Source organism: Pristis pectinata, chromosome 6 (genome assembly GCF_009764475.1).
Source record: "Pristis pectinata isolate sPriPec2 chromosome 6, sPriPec2.1.pri, whole genome shotgun sequence".
NCBI lineage: Eukaryota > Metazoa > Chordata > Chondrichthyes > Rhinopristiformes > Pristidae > Pristis > Pristis pectinata.
Window position 1 is genome coordinate 103,119,725 of NC_067410.1, and position 19,782 is coordinate 103,139,506.

Sequence of the window (19,782 nt, forward strand, 5' to 3'; positions counted from 1 at the left end):
GGGAGGAACTTTCTCCACTGTTTGATTTATCTGACCAATTAGAATAGGGAGAATTGCTAAATAATGTTGGTTTTGTAATCCCAGTGAACAGGTGCTGTTCCTCCAACGGATATGCATTCTGCTAGACTTGGATAATCCACTAATGATTTTTCTTTGTCCAGGGTACACTGATTACAGGAGTTGTACACACTCAGTGTGTGACTATTGAGCAGACATTCCAGCAACAAACAGAACATTCTCTTGCGCAATATTAAGACCAATATTTATCTTTCCAGTGACATTAAGAACAGGGGCAAGCCTTCAACCCCTCACGCATTCCTGCTCCATTCAATTAGATCATGGCTTATCTCTGTGTCCGTTCTATTTACTCGTCTTTGCTCCATATCCTTTAATGTCCTTAGCAAACAAAAAACAGTGCCAGTCTTGAATGCTTTAATGATCCCAGACTTTCAGGAGAGATAAAAAGCTTGGTATGTGATCACAAATCAGCCAGTGTCTCATTAAGTAGTGGAATATCGGGACCGAATGGACGTCCTACGTTCATGTATTCCATGCCATTCAGACAACCTCTGACTTCTTTATCACCATCCTTAAGTATGGCATTCGGTGTCAGAGGTTGCAGCACAGTCACACACAGATGGAAAGGCTGTTCCTGGGAACTCTCGACATTGACGCTGACCCTGACATCAGGTAAACCGGGGACAAGGGAACCTCCTGATGATTACCACCTTCACTAAGCCTGAATTCAGGTCATCCACTAGTTTCTTACTCACAGTATCTCATCTGGAGGTTTTGCTCCCTTGAACCCATCCCCAGTAGTGCTGACCACCTCTTCTTGTTCCTCTGTACATTAATTGTAAAATGAATCCCCCTCCTCAGCTCAATCCTGACCTCCAGTGCTGTCTGTGTGGAGTTTGTATGTTCTCCCTCTGACGACATGGGCTTCTCTCAGTGTCTCTGTTTCCTCCCACATCCCAAAGTCATGAGGGTTGGTAGGTTATGTGGCCAAGTAAAGGGGGAGGTATACATCAATGGTGCTGAGGTCGAGAGGGTTGAGAGCTTCAAGTTCCTAGCAGTGAACATCACCAATAGCCTATACTGGTCCAACCACGTAGATGTCACAGCCAAGAAAGCTCACCAGCACCTCTACTTCCTCAGGAGGCTAAAGAAATTTGGCATGTCCTCTTTGATACTCACCAACTTCTATTGACGCACCATAGAAAGCATCCTATCTGGATGCATCACAGCTTGGTATGGCAACTGCTCTGCCCGGGACCACAAGAAACTGCAGAGAGTTGTGGACACAGCCCAGTGCATCACAGAAACCAGCCTCCCCTCCATGGACTCTGCCTATACCTCTTACTGTCTTGGTAAAGCAGCCAGCATAATCAAAGACCCCACCCACCCAGGTCATTCTCTCTTCTCCCCTCTCCCATCAGGCAGAAGATACAGGAGCCTGAGGGCACATACCACCAGGCTCAAGGACAGCTTCTATCCCACCGTGATAAGACTATTGAACAGTTCCCTTATACGATGAGACGGACTCTTGACCTGACAATCTATTGTCTACCTGCAATGCACTTCCCTGTAGCTGTGACACTTTACTCTGTATTCTGTTATTGTTTTTACCCTGTACTACTTCAATACACTGTGTAATGAATTGATCTGTACAAACGGTATGGAAGACAAGTTTTTCACTGTACCTTGGTACAAGTGACAATAATAAATCAATATCAATACCACAGTAAATTTCCCTTAGTGTGTAGGTGAGTGTAAAATCTAGGAGCAGTTGAATGGAATGTGGGGAGAGTAAAATGGGATTAATGAAGAATTTGTGTAAATTAATGCTTAATAGTCAGCATGGACTCGATGGGCTAAAGGGCCTGTGACTCTTTGACTTTACTCTTCCATCCTCTCTAGTTCAGTCTTATAATCCCTCCCAAAAGCATCTACAACTCCCCCTTCACTTGTAAACTGTTGCCTCATTTTCACCCGCCATTTCCTATCCGAAGTATTTCACGTCCCATGGGTGTTATTGATTGCATCTGGTGCTCATGGTGCAGCCTCCTCTACAAAGCAGATTGGGGGACCCAACGCAGATTGGGGGACAGCTTCATCCAGCACCTTTGCTCCATCCGCCGTACCAGCCTGGATCCCCCGGCGGCCAGCCATTTTAATTCCACTTCCCATTCCCACACCGACATGTCTGGCCATGGCCTCCTCCACCGCCGAGTTGAAGCTAGACGCAGATTAGAGGAATAGGACCTCATATTCCACCTTGGTAGTCTCCAACCCGACAGCATGAACATGGGATTCTCTAATTTCTGGTAACCACACCCCTCTGTCCCTTCCCCTTTTTTGTATTATCCTGATCCCCATCAGCCCCCATCACCCCATCTCTCTCCATCTGCCCATCGCCCACACACCCCTCCCACTGGTTCCCCTCCCCACCTCCCTCCCTTTATTCCATGGTCCACTATCCTTTCCTATCAGATTCCATCTTCTTCAGCCCTTTGTCACTTCCACCTATCACCTCCCAGATTCTTACATCATTCCCACTCTGCCCCCTCCCTCACCTGCCTATCACCCCCCTCACCTGCATCCACCTATCACCCTCCAGCTCTTTTATATTGGCTACTTCCCTTCTTTCTTTCCTGTCCTGATGAAGGGTCTCGATTCGAAACGTCGACTGTTCATTCCCTTCCATAGCTGCTGCCTGACCTGCTGAGTTCCTCCAGCTCTTTTGTGTGTTGCTACCTCTAAACCTGTGCCTGTTTTCTCCACAGCTCCAATCATTCTTGGCAGAGCAACAGATCAACTCTAAGCAAAGTTACAAGACAACAATCTCCATGGTGGTGACTGTGGTGCATTATCCCATCCTGACCCTTCCAGATCTTTATGCAGAGCTTTAGGGACGACTTCACTGAGATGTGGAAAGTTAGGTGAAAGAATTAGAGATGAATTGGTAGGAGTATTGTCAGAAAAAGTTACTTTATTTTTTGCATGATAATGTAACCATACAATCTAATCGAGATGTTGAAGTACTATGGCCTGGGAGAAAAGATATATAAAACAAAATAGAAGAATGCTGAGACAAAATCTATAAGTTTCAAATGGTGGTTTTCAGTAAAGCTTCAAAGGTAGTGTGTGGATCTGGAGAGATGGAGGCAGGACCACATTCCTTTATGAACATACCGCATTAACTGGAAAACAGATAAAGGAAAGGGAGAGACCAATACCTATACTGCGTTGACCATGAACACATATCATTCACAGATAAGACAGTGAAGTCAATTGAGCTGATGCTGCCAGTGTGGTCTTATCGGGATAGCTTCTAAAGAAGACATACCAAGGCCACTTGAGTAAGGCAGAGTGTTATGACCACATTATTCAAGGAGTGAGTTGGGGACCTATTTGTTTGTGGTCGGTCCACTGAGGTAATTTGGATGGTGATGCACTGAGAACATTTACAAATCTCGGTATTTAAGGTTGGACACTCGAAGAATAAAAAGCAACAGTTCATCAAAGTGGATCCTTCATGCTGATCTTAGTTTAACACTTGATTAGCTTGAAGAGAAAAATTCATGGTGACCATGGCTAACACTGAGGCACCTTGTTGTTTCTGTTTGATTGACCAAGTCACTGTAAGTAAATTGTTACTGCTGTTGTAGGAAGTATATCTGCTTTTTATTATTATATTCTGATATTTATGGTAACACTAGGAACCAATAAACTGCTCTATTCCTTGACCCTTCAGTTAACCTGTGATCCTGGGAAAATATTAGAACTTTATGTCAGCCCAGTCCTCTCAGGCTGAATGACCGGTTTCTGTACCTTGTGTTCATCTTCTAGCTGTCTGACTTGGAGTGGGAGGGTTTCAATTCCATTGATATTACAAACAGCTCTGTTTTGAGTCTTTAATGCTCAACTTGTTTCAATCATTGAAGTATGAGACTGACGGCCAACTTGTTCATTGTACACAATGTTCCTCCTGCACCTTAGATATCAATTGTTGTTGCACAATCCATGCAATCAGGGTACACAATTTACTTCAGCAAGCAGCTACAGCTGCTGTTAAAATATAACTTTAAGCCTCTGGTGATATTCAGAGGCCCTTGAGAAGTGTTGTGTCCTCTAGACAGGAGCGTGGCGACTTGTTGCAAGCTGCTCTCTGCAGATCCACTCATTACTCTTACTATAATCATTCTACACTTTTAAATTTAAATTCTATGTCACTTACTATTACTAATAATGTTCTTTTAAATCTTCTTATTACCCTGTACTACCTCAATGCACTCTGTACTAACTTAATGTATCTGCACTGTGTAATGAATTGACCTGTACGATCGGTATACAAGTTTTTCACTGTACCTCAGTACAAGTGACAATAATAAACCAATACCAATTGCAGCCTCATGGTGTCCTGTCACAGGTAATTTGGTCATCAAAGAGATCTGGTGCAGGAGATGAGTTTCAATCGGGCTGGATAACAGGTTGCCATTGGAATAATTTATCTGTCTTCTGAACAGCATTCTGCATCTTTATCGTATCCGCCTCCACCACCACTCCTGGCAGCGTATTCGAGGCACTCACCTCTCTCTGTGTAAAAAACTGGCCCTGCACATCTTTGAACTTTCCCCCTCTCACCTTAAATGCATGCCTGCTTTCATTAAACATTTCAATCCTGAGAAAAAGATACTGGCTGTCTGCTCTGTCCGTGCCTTTCATAATTTTATAAACTTCTATCAGGTCTCCCCTCAGCCCCTGCCGCCCCCGAGAAAACAACCCTAGTTTGTCCAACCTATCCTTATAGCACATGCCCACTAATCCAGGCAGCATCATGGTAAACCTCTTCTGAACCCTTTCTATCTATGGATCCCTTCTATATACTGATGATTGTAATGGATTTCACATGTGGACATGCTGTCCTCATGTTGGATTTGTGAAATGCCCAACTTATGTATAGCCCGTACGTACAAATGGGCATTTGGGAGACAGGTGGGATGGATTTGTTGACTGCTGTGAGAACTCTGTTTGTGGAAATATCATTGGATCTTGTAGAGAAAATTAGTGTAAAAGATTGCTAAAGGATACAGCGGAATACGGATCAGTTGCAGATAGAGTTGGAGAAATGGCAGATGGAGTTTAATCCAGACAAGTGTAAGGTGTTGCACTTTGGGAGATCAAATGCAAATGGAAAGTACACAGTTAATGACAGGACCCTTAACAGCATTGATGTATGGAAGGATCTTGGCGTCCAAGTCCATAGCTCCCTGAAAGGGGCCGCACAAGTTGATAGGGTGGTAAAGAAGGCATGTGGCATGCTTGCCTTTATTAGTTGAGTCCTTGAGATCAAGAGTCAGGAAGTTATGTTTCAGTTTTATTAAACTCTGGTTAGGCCACATCTAGAATACTGCATTCAATTCTGGTCGCCCCATTATAGGAAGGATGTGAAGGCTTTGGAGACGGTGCAGAAGAGGTTTACCAGGATGTTGCCTAGATTAGAGGAATGTGCTGTAAGGAGACCTTGGACAAACTTTTTTTTATTGTATCTTATAACTTGGGTTGTTTTCTCTGGAGAGGTGGAGGCTCAGAGGAGACCTGATAGAAGTTCACAAAATTATGAGAGGCATAGGTAGAGTAGACAGACAATATCTTTCTCCCAGGGTCAAAATGTCTAATACGAGAGGGCATGCATTTAAGATGAGAGGGGGAAAGGTCAAAGGAGATGTGTGGGGCAAGTTTTTTTACACAGAGAGTGGTGGGTGCCTGGAATGTGCTGCCACAGGTGGGGTGGAGGCAGATACAATAGAGTTATTGAAGATGCTCTAAGATAGGCACATGAATACGCAGTGAATGGAGGGATATGGACTATGTGCAGGCAGAAGGGATTAGTTTAATTAGGTGTCATTAGCTTAGTTAGTTTGGCACAACATTGTGGGCTGAAGAGCCTGTTCCTGTGCTGTACTGTTCTATGTTCCAGGAGTATGAATGGTTGAGTTAAACACCCTTGCTTAACTACATGCTGCTCTTAGAACATAGAACATAGAACATAGAACAATTACAGCACAATTCAGGCCCTTCGGCCCACAAAGTTGTGCCGAACATGTCCCTACCCTAGAAATTACTAGGCGTACCCAAAGCTCTCTATTTTACTCAGCTCCATATACCGATCTAATAGTCTCTTGAAAGACCCTAACGTATCAGCCTCCACCACAATTTCCGGCAGACCATTCCACGCACTCACCACTCTCTGAGTAAAAAACTTACCCCTGACATCTCTTCTATATCTACTCCCCAGCACCTTAAACCTATGTCCTCTTGTGGCCATCAATTCAGCCCAAAGGAAAAGCCTCTGACTATCTACCCTATCAATACCTCTCATCATCTTATACACCTCTATCAGGTCCCCCCTCATCCTCCGTCTCTCCAAGGAGAAAAGGCCGAGTTCCCTCAACCTGCTTTCATAAGGCATGCTCTGCATCCCAGGCAGCATCCTTGTAAATCTCCTCTGCACCCTCTCTATGGCTTCCACATCTTTCCAGTAGTGAGGCGACCAGAACTGAGCACAATACTCCAAGTGGGGTCTGACCAGGGACCTATATAAGCTGCAACAATACCTCACAGCTCCTAAATTCAATTCCCCGATTGATGAAGGACAATACACCATATGCCTTCTTAACCACAGAGTCAATCTGCGCAGCCGCTTTGAGCATCCTATGGACTCAGACCCCAAGATCCCTCTGATCCTCCACACTGCCAAGAGTCCTACCGTTAATACTATATTCCGCCAACATATTTGACCTACCAAAATGAACCACTTCACATCTGGGTTGAACTGCATCTGCCACTTCTCAGCCCAACTCTGCATCCTATCTATGTCCCTCTGTAACCTCTGACAGCCCTCCAAACTATTCACAATACCCCCAACCTTCGTGTCATCCGCAAACTTACTAACCCACCCCTCCACTTCCTCATCCAGGTCATTTATAAAAATCACAAATAGTAAGGGTCCCAGTACACCCAGTCCCTGAGGTACACCACTGGTCACCGACCTCCACTCAGAATACGACCCCTCAACAACTACTCTTTGCCTTCTGTGGGCCAGCCAGTTCTGGATCCACACTGCAATGTCCCCTTGGATCCCATGTCTCCTCACCTTCTCCATAAGCCTCGCATAGGGTACCTTATCAAACACCTTGCTGAAATCCATATATACTACATCTACTACTCTCCCTTCATCGATGTGCTTAGTCACGTCCTCAAAAAATTCAATCAGGCTCGTAGGGCAGGACCTGCCCTTAACAAAGCCATGCTGACTATTCCTAATCATATTATACCTCTCCAAATGTTCATAAATCCTGCCTCTCAGGATCTTCTCCATCAGCTTACCAACCACTGAGGTAAGACTCACCGGTCTATAATTTCCTGGGCTATCTCTACTCCCCTTCTTGAATAAGGGAACAACATCTGCAACCCTCCAATCTTCCAGAACCTCTCCCATCTCCATGGATGACGGAAAGATCATCGTCAGAGGTTCCACAATCTCCTCCCTCACCTCCCACAGCAACCTGGGGTACATCTCATCCGGTCCCGGCGACTTATCTAACTTGATGCTCTCCAAAAGTTTCAGCACCACCTCTTTTCTAATAGTTGATCTATTTCCTGGTTGATCTATTTTTATTTAACTATCTTGCTGGGCAGCATCATCTCCGGCTTGTGAACTGCTCAGGTTACCAACAGTTCTCAGGAACAGAACCCTGCCAGAACCTGGTGAGGACTGTACCTGTCGTGGTAACTGAGGCAGTCACTGCCCTGAGTGCGCCAAGGGGCTGGAGTGCTGACAGACGTTGGGTTGGATGATCCAGCTCATGAATTATTCCAACACCAGCAGACAAGGGCATCAGCTACCCGGGGCCACAAACAATCTGCTGGAGGAACTCAGTGGGTTGAGCAGCATCTGTGGGAGGAAAGGGATTGATGTTTTGGGTCGAAACCCTGCATCAGGGACCTGGGGCCAATGCTCTGGAGTTCTGTTTTTTGTTTTTACCTGTACTACCTCAGTGCACTCTGTACTAACTCAATGTAACTGCACTGTGTAATGAATTGACCCATATGAACAGTATGTAAGACAAGTTTTTCACTGTACCTCAGTACAAGTGACAAAAATAAACCAATACCAATACCAACCTTCTTATCTCTTCCTCCTTGAAACCTATCTCCTTGACCAGAGTTTTGATTATGCTGGCTGCTTCACCAAGTTTCCCACACCTGCCCTAATACCACAAGTGATACAAGATGAAACTCTCTTGTCTGGCATTCTTTGGTCTGTCAAGTCCTGTGGTCCAACATGTTTTGATCCTATGGTACAGATCTGTACTAATTAACTAATTTTAACTAAGATCGAATTAAGATCTAAAATTAACAACTTTTGCAGTCTCAGCAGACAGTGTTTCTGACTTACGGAAACTTTGGGTTACAGACAGTTCTCAGAACACTTATGTGACCCAGGGAGTGACTGTACTTATAAAGAACAGTTCTCCTGCTCAGGGGAAGATGATCAGCAGCCAACTTCTGTGGTCTGGCACCAGTCAGGTCCCAAGGGTGTCAGACAAGAGACTTTCAACCTGTAGGCGCAGATGGTGTTGATGCATGCTTTTGCACACATAGTCATGAGTAGTGCAAGAATTTGAATATCCTGCAGTGATTTCAAAAGGCTAAAACATCTGGTGTTGGTATTGGTTTATTATTGTCACTTGTACCGAGGACAGTGAAAAACTTGTCTTGCATACACAGTCAATTCATTACACAGTGCAGTTACATTGAGTTAGTACAGAGTGCATTGAGGTAGTACAGGTAAAAACAATAACAGTACAGAGTAAAGTGTCACAGCTACAGAGAAAGTGCAGTGCAATAAGGTGCAAGGTCACAACAAGGTAGATCGTGAGGTCATAGTCCATCTCATCGTATAAGGGATCCGTTCAATAGTCTTATCACAGTGGGGTAGAAGCTGTCCTTAAGCCTGGTAGTATGTGCCCTCAGGCTCCTGTATCTTCTACCTGATGGAAGAAGAGAGAAGAGAGAATGTCCTAGGTGGGTGGGGTCTTCGATTATTCTGGCTGCTTCAACAAAGCAGCGAGAGGTTACCAGAGTGAAAATTACTCCCATTTTTTCTGCTGCTTTTTCCTGCATTACACTGCATTGATTGAAGATCCTGAAGGCTCTTGATCAGGTGCATGTGAAGAGGTTGTTTCCTTGTGGGAGAATTTAGAACTAAGGGTCACTGTTTATTTCCATATTTCCTTATGATAGGGAAAGAGGCCATTCAGTCCATCAAGTCTATGACAGCTCTCACAGAATTCTCATCAGTCTCATTCCCATCAGTCCCATTCCCCCACTTGTTACCTGTTACCTGTTCTATCTCACATGCCCATCAACCAGCTCCCCTGTCACTTGCCTACACCAGAGGTAATTTACATTTTATCCTGCCAACCAGCACACTTTAGGGACGTGGAAGGAAGCTGGAGCATCCGGGGGGAAACCCACATTTAAAGTTCAATTAAGGACAGACGGAGGCAGATTTTTTTTTTCTCTCAGAAAGCTATGAGTCTTTGGGTATTTAGAAATTTGGGCAAAGGTTACAAGGACCATGTGAGGAAAGGCTGCTTTACTGCACATCAGGAATAGCCTGCTCATAGATGTGGCCAACGGTGCCTTCAAAAGGGAGTTGGATAGACCCTCGTGAGACAGGAAGAGCAGGGGAATGGGACTGATGGGATTGCTCTGTTGAGGGGCAGCATAGACTTGATGGACTGAATTGCTTCCTTCTGAGTCTTTACAATTCTACAAGTCCATGATCAATTCCATCCTGATGTTTCTTTCTGCCAAAGGCCTGAGCAAGAGAGGGATCAGGACAGCTGGAACACAGAAGCCATAGGAGCATCCAGCAGCGATTGGAAAAGGGGGATAGAAAGTCTGGGCAGGACAAGTGTTAGAATTAAGACCAGAACAATATTAAAGTGACACAAATATCATTTTTTTTAAATCTCAAGAGTCGACCATTTCACTAACTTTGGTATCTGTAAACCGGCCAGTTTAAACAGTAAATGAAAATAAAATAAAACGACAGATGCTGGAAACAAATAACAGAAATCACTCAAAACAGTGAGCAGAGCTCAATATCGAATTCTATCATTTTAGATAACTCTCGTTTTCTTTCTGTTTGTATCAGCACTGGCTATTTTAGCTTGCCAACATTTTAGCACACTTTTCTCTGATTGTTGTCTCATAGCCTTACAATTAGCAACATATTACACATGCAAAGAAACTTAACTTGATTTAAACAGTCATATTGGACTGTCCAGTCTCACCCTATCAGAGGTTTCCCCTTGTTTCACATTGTCCTCCCCACCTTCTCTGCTCCCTAGACTCTGTTTCTCTTTCCCAGTTCTGATGAAAGGTTCTGGATCGGAAACATTAACTGTTTCTCCTTCCACAGACCTGCTGAGTGTTTGCAACATCTTCTGTTTTTAGGTCAGTTTTAATCTTAGAATCGTTAAACTAAGATTACTTAATTCAAAGAAATTGATTATGAAACTAATTCCAAAAAAACTGTGTACTGTGATTGCAAAGGTCCCTCACAATCTGATGCTGGTCTAGAGCTTCCCATCAGTCAGGGAGTACAGAAACAGGTCTGTGGGTTGTTCATTTACCACTGTTCAAACACTGACCTTCCCGATGTCCCAGCATTTGCTCTGGTGATTGTCTAGCTACTCAGGGATACTGCCAGCTTCCCGTAAATAAACAAATGTCTTACTCTCCCCTCAGGAAAGACGGACACATTTACATAATCCTTTATGATTTTACACTAGAAAACAGATTGCTTTGCACAGAGGCTACTTGAAGGTAATATACAAACATGAACCAAAATGGCTCAACCTCGAGCAGGTAATCACACAGCAGAATTTGTTATATTGGGTTTGAATTTTTCAGGGTTGCAGTTGGTTTATAGTTTACTTTTGATTTTTAAAAAGCTTTGATGAAAAGGAGTATTAACACGTGGGAGGGGGAAGTTAGAAAATTGGTAAGAAAAATAAATCAACAGCAAAATCAAAATGGTGCAGCAAAGAGGGGTCAAAATACAGAGAAATGTTGAAATGGCAATATTAAAGGCACAAGGTTAATGGAGTAATAGCACAATGATGGTAAATGGGTGTCACCTCATTACCATTACAGAGACATGGCTGCAAGGTGAGCAATGCTGGGAAGTAAATATCCCAGGGTCTTCGATATTTGGGGAGGAGAAGTAAAAAGCTAGAGGGATCTTGCAGCTCATTTAATCAGGGTTGAGATCAGTGCAGTGGTGGGAAATGATCTTAGCGTGACTGATCATCATGTAGAATTATAATCAATGTGGATCAGGCTAAGAAATGGCAAAGAGCAGAAAGCATTGGTAGGAGCTTATTTTTAGAAAACAAAATAGTGGTTGTGATATTGGCCATGGTATAAATCAGAAAATCAGAGGGACATGTGATAGAGGTAACACCGCGGTAACCATGGGGGATTTTACCTACACGTAAACTCCCTGAATCAAATTTGCTGTAATAATGTGGAAGGTGAATTCATGGAATGTTTATGGAATGTCAAGGACGGTAGGAAGAAGCAGAGTGGCCATTTTGGGAGCGGCCATTGTTGGAGTGAACCAGTGTTAGAGTGGGGGCTGAGACTTTGGCTCAAGAGGCTTTGGCGAGAGGAGGTGGAGGCTAAAGTAAGTCTCTGGTAAGTTTCTTTCTTTCTTGCTTTGGTTTTTCCTTTAGTGCCAGGCCAGAGAGTTTAGAATGGCTCCAGGGTCAGTGGTGTGTTCATCTTGTGAGATATGGGAGTTCTGGGAGACATCCAGTCTCCCTGATAACTACATCTGCGGGAGATGCATTCAGTTGCCGCTCCTTACAGACCATGTTAGGGCACTGGAGCTGCAGCTGGATGACCTTCGGTTCCTACAGGAGAACGAAGAGTTCATAGGTAAGAACTACAGGGAGGCAGGCACTCCGAAGTTGCAGGAGGCAGGTAGCTGGGTGACTGTCAGGTGAAGGAAGGAGAATAGGAAGGTAGTGCAGAGTACCCCTGTGGCCGTTCCCCTCAATAACAGGTATATTGCTTTGGATACTGTTGGGGGGTGGCGGGGGGGGGAGGGTGGGAACCCGAGTGGCAGGTCAGAGGTTGGTGCATTTAGTGTACAAGTAGATGTAGCACGTAGAAAGACTATGAGGAAGGATAGGCAGTTGAAAGGGGAAAATTGCAGTCAGTTGGATGGGCTGAAGTGTGTCAACTTTAATGCGAGAAGTATCAGGAACAAGGCTGATGAAATTAGAGCATGGGTCAGTACATGGAACTACAACATGGTGGCCATTACAAACAGGAAGGGAGCGATCACTCTATTGGGAGTATTCTACAGACCCCCTAATAGCAGCAGAGACGCTGAGGAGCAGATTGGGAGGCAGATTTTGGAGAGGTGCAAAAATAACAGGATTTCAACTTCCCTAATATTGATTGGCATCTCCTTAGTGTAAAGGGGATAGATGGGACGGGGTTTGTTTGGTGCGTACAGGAAGGATTCCTGACACAGTATGTGGGCAGACCGACTGGAGGAGAGGCCATACTGGACTTGGTACGAGGCAATGAGCCTGATCAGGTTTCAGATCTCTCGGTGGGAGAGCATTTTGGAGATAGTGACCATAACTCCTTGACCTTTACCGTAGCCTTGGAGAGGGATAGGAGCAGACGATATGGGAAAATATTTAATTGGGGGAGGGGGAATTATGATGCTATTAGGCAGGAATTTGGGAGCATAAATTGGGAAGATGTTCTTGGGGAAGTGCACAACGGAAGTGCGGAGGTTGTTTTGGGGAGTACTTAAGGGATTCTAGATAGGTTTTTCCTATTGAGGCAGTGTAAGGATGGTAGAGTGAAGGAACCATGGTTGACAAGGGATGTAGAATATCTTGCCAACATGAAGAAAGAAGCTTACATAAGGTTAGAAGGCATGGATCAGACATGGCTCTGGAGAGTTACAAGGTAGCCAGGAGGGAGCTTAAGAATGGATTTAGGAGAGCTAGAAGGGGGCATGAGAAGGCCTTGGCGAGTAGTAGACCAAGGCAGTCTACATGTATGTGAAGAACAGGAAGATGACTAGAGTGAGGGTAGGACCGATCAGGGATAAAAGAGGAAACACGTGCCTGGAGTTGAAAGATGTGGGGGGGGGGGGTCCTTAATGAATACTTTACTTCAGTAATCACCAGAGAGAGAGACCTTGACGTTTGTGAGGATGGCGTACGACAGGATGATATGCTAGGGCATGTCGACATGGGGAAAGAGGATGTGCTGGAACTTTTGAAAAACATTAGGATAGATAAGTCACCAGGGCCGGACGGGATATATCCAAGGTTATTAAGGGATGCGAGGGAAGAGATTGCTGCGCCTTTGGCGATGATCTTTGTGTCCTCACTGGCCACAGGAGTAGTGCCAGATGATTGGATGGTGGCAAATGTTGTTCCTTTGTTTAAGAAAGGGAGTAGGGATAACCCTGCGAATTACAGACCAGTGAGTCTTACTTCAGTGGTGGGCAAATTACTGGAAAAGATTCTTAGAAATAGGATTTATGGGCATTTAGAGAAGCATAGGCTGATTAGGGATAGTCAGCATGGCTTTGTGAGGGGCAGGTCGTGCTTCACGAGTCTGATTGAATTCTTTGAGGATATGACAAAGTACATTAATGAAGGCAGAGCAGTAGATGTGGTGTACATGGATTTTAATAAGGCTTTTGATGTTTCCCCATGGAAGGTTCATTCAGAAAGTCAGGAGATATGGGATCCAAGGAAACTTGGCTGTGTGGATTCAGAATTGGCTCATCCATAGAAGACAGAGGGTGGAAGACAGAGGGTGGTGGTAGATGGAGTGTTTTCTGCCTGGAGGTCGGTGACCAGTGGTGTTCCGCAGGGATCTGTTCTGGGACCCCTGCTCTTTGTGATTTTTATAAATGACTTGGATGAGGAAGTGGAAGGGTGGGTTTGTAAGTTTGCTGATGATACAAAGGTTGGTGGCGTCGTGGATAGTGTAGGAGGTTGTTGTAGCTTGCAACAGGACATTGATAGGATGCAGAGCTAGGCTGAGAAGTGGCAGATGGAGTTCTCCCTGTAAAAGTGTGAAGTGATACACTTTCAAAGATTGAATTTGAAGGCAGAATACAAGGTTAATGGCAGGACTCTTAGCAGTATGGAGGAACAGAGGGATCTTGGGGTCCACATCCAGAGATCCCTCGAGGTTGCCATGCAGATTGATAGGGTTGTTAAGAAGGCGTATGACATGTTGGCCTTCATTGGTCGGGATATTGAGTTCAAGAGCTGCCAGGTAATGTTGCAGCTCTATAAAAATCTGGTTAGACCACACTTGGAGTATTGTGTTCAGTTCTGGTCACCTCATTATAGGAAGGATGTGGATGCTTTAGGGAGGGTGCAGAGGATATTTGCCAGGATGCTGCCTGGATTGGAGAGCATGTCTTATGAGGATAGGTTGAGTGAGCTAGGGCTTTTCTCTTTGGAGAGAAGGAGGATGAGAGGTGACTCGATAGAGGTGTACAAGATGATAAGAGGCATAGATCGAGTGGATAGTCAGAGACTTTTTCCCGGGGCGAAAATGGCTAACACTAGAGGGCATAATTTTAAGGTGATTAGAGGAAGGTATAAAGGGGATGTCAGAGGTAAGTATTTTAAACAGAAAGTGGTGGATGTGTGGAATGCACTGCCGACAGAGGTTGTGGGGGCAGATACATTAGGGGCATTCAAGAGACTCTTAGATAGCCACATGAATGATAGAGAAATGGAGGGCTATGTGGGAGGGAAGGGTTAGATAGATCTTAGAGCAGGATAAAATGTCAGCACAACATTGTGGGCCGAAGGGCCTGTACTGTGCTGTAGTGTTCTATGAGATGCTTTTCCAGATCAATATGTTGAGCAACCAACAAGAAAAAGGCAATGTTGCAAGTCATTCTGTGAGTGGGTTAATAATCTCGTTGTCAGGAGGCCTTTGTGAAAGAATGTCAATAACATGATAAAATCTGATACTGGGCTTGATGTTGATGTAGCTCAATGCAAGAATAGGATCTTAAAGATAAACAAAGGGAACTACGAATGCATGAGAGGAGAGATGTTGTAGCCGTTTGGGAGAAAGTATTGAAAGGTAAGTCAGAGGTAAGTTTTCTTTTACACAGAGAGTAGTGGTTGTGTGGAATGCACTGCTGGCAGAGGCTGTGGGGACAGATACATTAGGGACATTTAAGAGATTCTTAGATAGCCACATGAATTATAGAGGAATGGGAGGGAAGGGTTAGATAGACATCAGAGCAGGATAAAATTGTGGGCCGAAAGGCCTGTACTGTGCTGCAGTGTTCTACGTTCTATGTATGAAGGCTGACAAGCAATGGTTACTATTTAAAGAAATAATGCATAAGTGGCAAGAAATATATATTCCTTTAAGACACACAAAAAAATACATTGGAAAAGTGGTTCATCCGTGGCCAACAAGCAAAATTAAAGATGATGTTAAATCCAAGGATAGGACTTATTGCCAGAACTAGAGGTGTCCTGAGGATTGGGAGTATTTTACAATGCTGCAAAGGGGGACCAAGGAGTTGATGAAGAAAGATAAGATCAAATGCAAGAGCAGAAACATAAATAAATAACTGTAAGGGCTTATAAAGGTATGTAAAAAGGAAAGAATGAGCAAGGGCAAGTGTATTGACAGATACAAAATCTTATGACTCAGAATAAGACAATGGCAGAGGAATTACACAATTACTCCAAGTTAGTTTTCACAGAAGGACACACACACAGGTATATTAGAAAATCAACTGGAAATATTAGTCAAAATTAGTCAAAATATAGTACTGGAGAAGATGTGAGCTTGACAATGATTTACATCCCAGAGTTTTGAAAGAGATGTTCTAGTTATCAGTTTCCAGGATTCTACAGATTCTCTGATTGTTCCTGTGGATGAGAGGACAGCAAATGTGATCCTACTATTCAGGAAAGGATGGAGAGAAAATATGGGAAACATCAGTGACAGGGAATATAATGGAATCTGTAATGAAGGATGTGATAAAGGAACACCTGAAAAGAATAATAGGATTGTGCAGAGCTAACACAGATTTATGAAGGGAAAATCATGTTTGACTAATTTCCTTCCTTTGAGGATGTGACTAATATATTAAATAAGGAGGAAGCCAGTGGATATAGTATATTTGGATTTTCAAAATGTGCCCTTGTGAAGCCCTGTATATGTGGTTAACAAGGTTCAAGCACATGGAATCGGGGTTAATGCACTGACCTGATTATCAAACAGAGAGCAAAGGCTGGGAATAAATGGATCCCTCATAAGTTGGCAGGCTGTGACTAGTGGGGTATCACACTATGCTTGGACCCCAGCATTTCACAACCTGTATCTGTCACAGCATCAAACAAAGAGCAAGATCACAGAGAACCAAAATGCAGACCACCAAAATGCAGACCACCAGGACAAGACAGGAGTCAGGATGTTTCCTCAGAAGCAAACACAGGCAGCAACCAGGAGGAATCTTGCTTCAGGGCTCTGAAGTAGATCCCAACACAGAAACAGGATATCCTAGGAAAAACAGCAAAATCAGGACTGCTCTAGAGATGACAACTCAAAGCAGCCAGGAGACAAAGTATACCCAAAGATTGACCAATACTCTGACAACCAGTGCTGGTGAAACCAGGGTTCTTATACTAGTCTCCTGATGGAACTCAGGTGTGTGTCATTATGCGATTAGTGGTGCATGGAATCCATGTGCTGCACAACAAGGCACCATCAATGGGGCCGAATCGAGGGCCAGCACTCGGAACCATGACAATATCAACAATTTGGCTGAGGGAACCAAATGTCTTATTTCCAAATTTGCTGATGATACAAAACCAGGTGGGATGTAAAGGGACATCAGGAGAATATGGACAAGCTGGGTGGGTGGGTGCATGGAAAAATGTGAGATCATTCACTTTAGTGCACATAATGGAAAATTACAGTATTTGTTAAGTGGTGAGAGATTGGGTAGTGTTGATATTCAAAGGGACCCTCGATGTGCTTGTACACAAATCACTGAAGGCCAACATGGAGGTACAATGAGCAATTAAGAGGGTAAATGGTATGTTGGTCTTTATTACAAGAGGAGTTGAATACAGAAATGAGGAAGTCTTACTGCATTTGTATAGAGGAGACACAAGAGACTGCAGACACTGGAATCTGGAGCAACAAACAATCTGTCGACAATTCCTTTCCTCCCACAGATGCTGCTCGACCCACTGAATTCCTCTGGCAGATTCTTTGTTGCATTCCTATAGCGCCTTGGTGAGACACCACTTGGAATATTGTGTATCCTTGGTCTCCTTAATTGAGAAAGGATGTCATTGCCATAGAAGGAGTGCAGCCAAGTTTCATTCAACTGGTTTCAAGGTTATTGGGTTTGATTTATACAGAGAGATTGAGTAGACTATGACTTTATTCTCGAGGATGTAGGTAACTAAGAGACCTCATTGAAATTTCAGTCAATTAACAGATTGGATGCAGGGAAGATGTTTCCCCTCAAATACAAGAGAGAGCTGGGGACACATTTTCAAGATAAGGGGTAGGCCATTTATGTCCGAGATGAGGAGAAGATTCTTCACTCAGAGAGGGGTGAAACTTTGGAGTTCTCTAACCTGGAGGTTGTGGGGGGCTCAGACATTTTCATTCAAAGCAGAGATCGATAGATTTCTGGACATTAATCAAGGTATATGGGGACACAGTCCAGTGCTGGGAAAAGGTGCAGAGTTAGGAGGTCAGCTATGATCTCTATGAATGGTGGAACAGACTCGAAGGGCTGAGTGGCCTTCTCCCACTCCTATTTCTCATGTTCTTTCAGTCTTCACCGAATACAAATAAAAATTGAAATTAGTAACAAAAGAACAGCAAGTGCACATTTAATGTCATGTCAGTTTATTAAAATTTACCACCATCTACCCAGTCATCATCATCGCGCCAGTGACCAGCGCCTCGGACAAACTATGGGATGAGTCGGTAGTCTACATAAGCAATTTGAAAGCCACATGCAGCATTCTTACTTCCTTATTCCATTCAGCCCATAAGGTCAATATTGGCTCCCAGCACAGCAACCCCACCTCTCCTCTCCTTATTTTCCCTGTAACCCTGCAACTCAAGAGTCAGAGAGAGAGTCATAGAGTTACACAGCCCAGGAACAGACCCTTTGGCCCAACTCGTCTGTACCCTCTCCAGAGCCTCCACATCCTTCCTATAATGGGGCGACCAGAATTGAATGCTCTAGATGCGGCCTTAACAGAGCTTTATAAAGCTGCAACATAACTTCCCAACTCTTGAACTCAGTGCCTTGACTAATAAAGGCAAGCATGCCATATGCCTTCTTTACCACCCTATCAACTTGTGTGGCCATTTTCAGGGAGCTATGTACTTGGACCCCAAGATCCCTCCGTACATTAATGCTGTTAAGGGTCCTGCCATTAACTGTGTACTTTCCATTTACATTTGATCTCCCAAAGTGCAACACCTCACATTTGTCCGGATTAAACTCCATCTGTCATTTCTCCGCCCATGTCTGCAACTGATCTATATCCCGCTGTATCCTTTAGCAATCTTCTACACTAATCTTCTCTGCAAGATGCAATGATATTTCCACAAATGGAATTCCCACACAGCAGACGATGCCTGCCTACCTAGATATCTCTTCTCATTCTAATAACCTCTAAGGAATATACGGTAAAAAATGGTACGACAGCTGCTCTGCCCAGGGCTGCAAAAAACTGCAGAGAGTTGTGGACACAGCCCAGCACATTACGGACACCAGCCTCCCCTCCTTGGACTCTGTCTTTACCTCTTGTTGTCTTGGTGAAGCAGCCAACACAATCAAAGACCCCACCCACCCAGGACATTCTCTCTTCTATCCTCTTCCATTGGGTAGAAGATACAGGAGCCTGAAGGCACGTACCACCAGACTTAAGGACAGCTTCTACCCCACTGTGATAAGACTATTGAACGGTTCCCTTATACAATGAGGTGGACTAAGACCTCATGATCTACCTTGTTGTGACCTTGCACCTTATTGCACTGCACTTTCTTTGTAGCTGCAACACTTTACTCTGTACTGTTATTGCTTTTAGCTGTACTACATCAATGTACTCTGTACTAACTCAATGTAACTGTACTGTGTAATGAATTGACCTGTACGATCGGTTTGTGAGACAAGCTTTTCACTGTACCTCGGTACAAGTGACAATAATAAACCAATACCAATACCAATACCTAGTCCCCTTTGCCCGTAGAGTTATACAACTTATAGATTTATTCTCCCTCACATGCCCATCAACTCCCTGTTCATTCTTTTGTCATTTATCCACACTAGAGTTAATCTGCAGTAGCCCATTCACGTAGCAGCAATCTCTGGAATATGGAGCATCCGGAGGAAACGCACATGGTCACAGAGAGAATGTGCAAACTCCACGCAGAGAGCATCCAAGAATGGCCCTGGGTTGCTGGAGTTATGAGACTATACACTAACTGCTACACCACTATGCCACCCTGAAAAGTTCATGAAAATGTATGCTGACATTTAATGCCAGCACAGGGTTCAACTGATGGATAAAATTGATCTTTCCAAGCTGGTTTTTGGGGTGATTTTTGCATTATTTATCAGTTAAGGTTGCA

General features: G+C 44.0%; 1 long non-coding RNA gene across 3 annotated transcripts; it reads left to right on the plus strand.

The window, feature by feature from the left end:
- The first annotated feature begins 10,887 nt into the window (after window positions 1–10,887).
- On the plus strand, window positions 10,888–19,739 carry LOC127571449 (uncharacterized). 3 transcript variants are annotated; one of them, XR_007956474.1, is made up of 4 exons: window positions 10,899–10,947; window positions 15,140–15,234; window positions 17,355–17,415; window positions 19,481–19,739. It is a non-coding gene; the product is annotated as an uncharacterized LOC127571449 (long non-coding RNA). The 3 variants fall into 3 exon arrangements; XR_007956473.1 differs by lacking the exon at window positions 10,899–10,947 and adding an exon at window positions 11,373–11,778; XR_007956475.1 differs by lacking the exon at window positions 15,140–15,234 and having other exon boundaries at window positions 10,888–10,947.
- The last annotated feature ends 43 nt before the right edge of the window (window positions 19,740–19,782 follow it).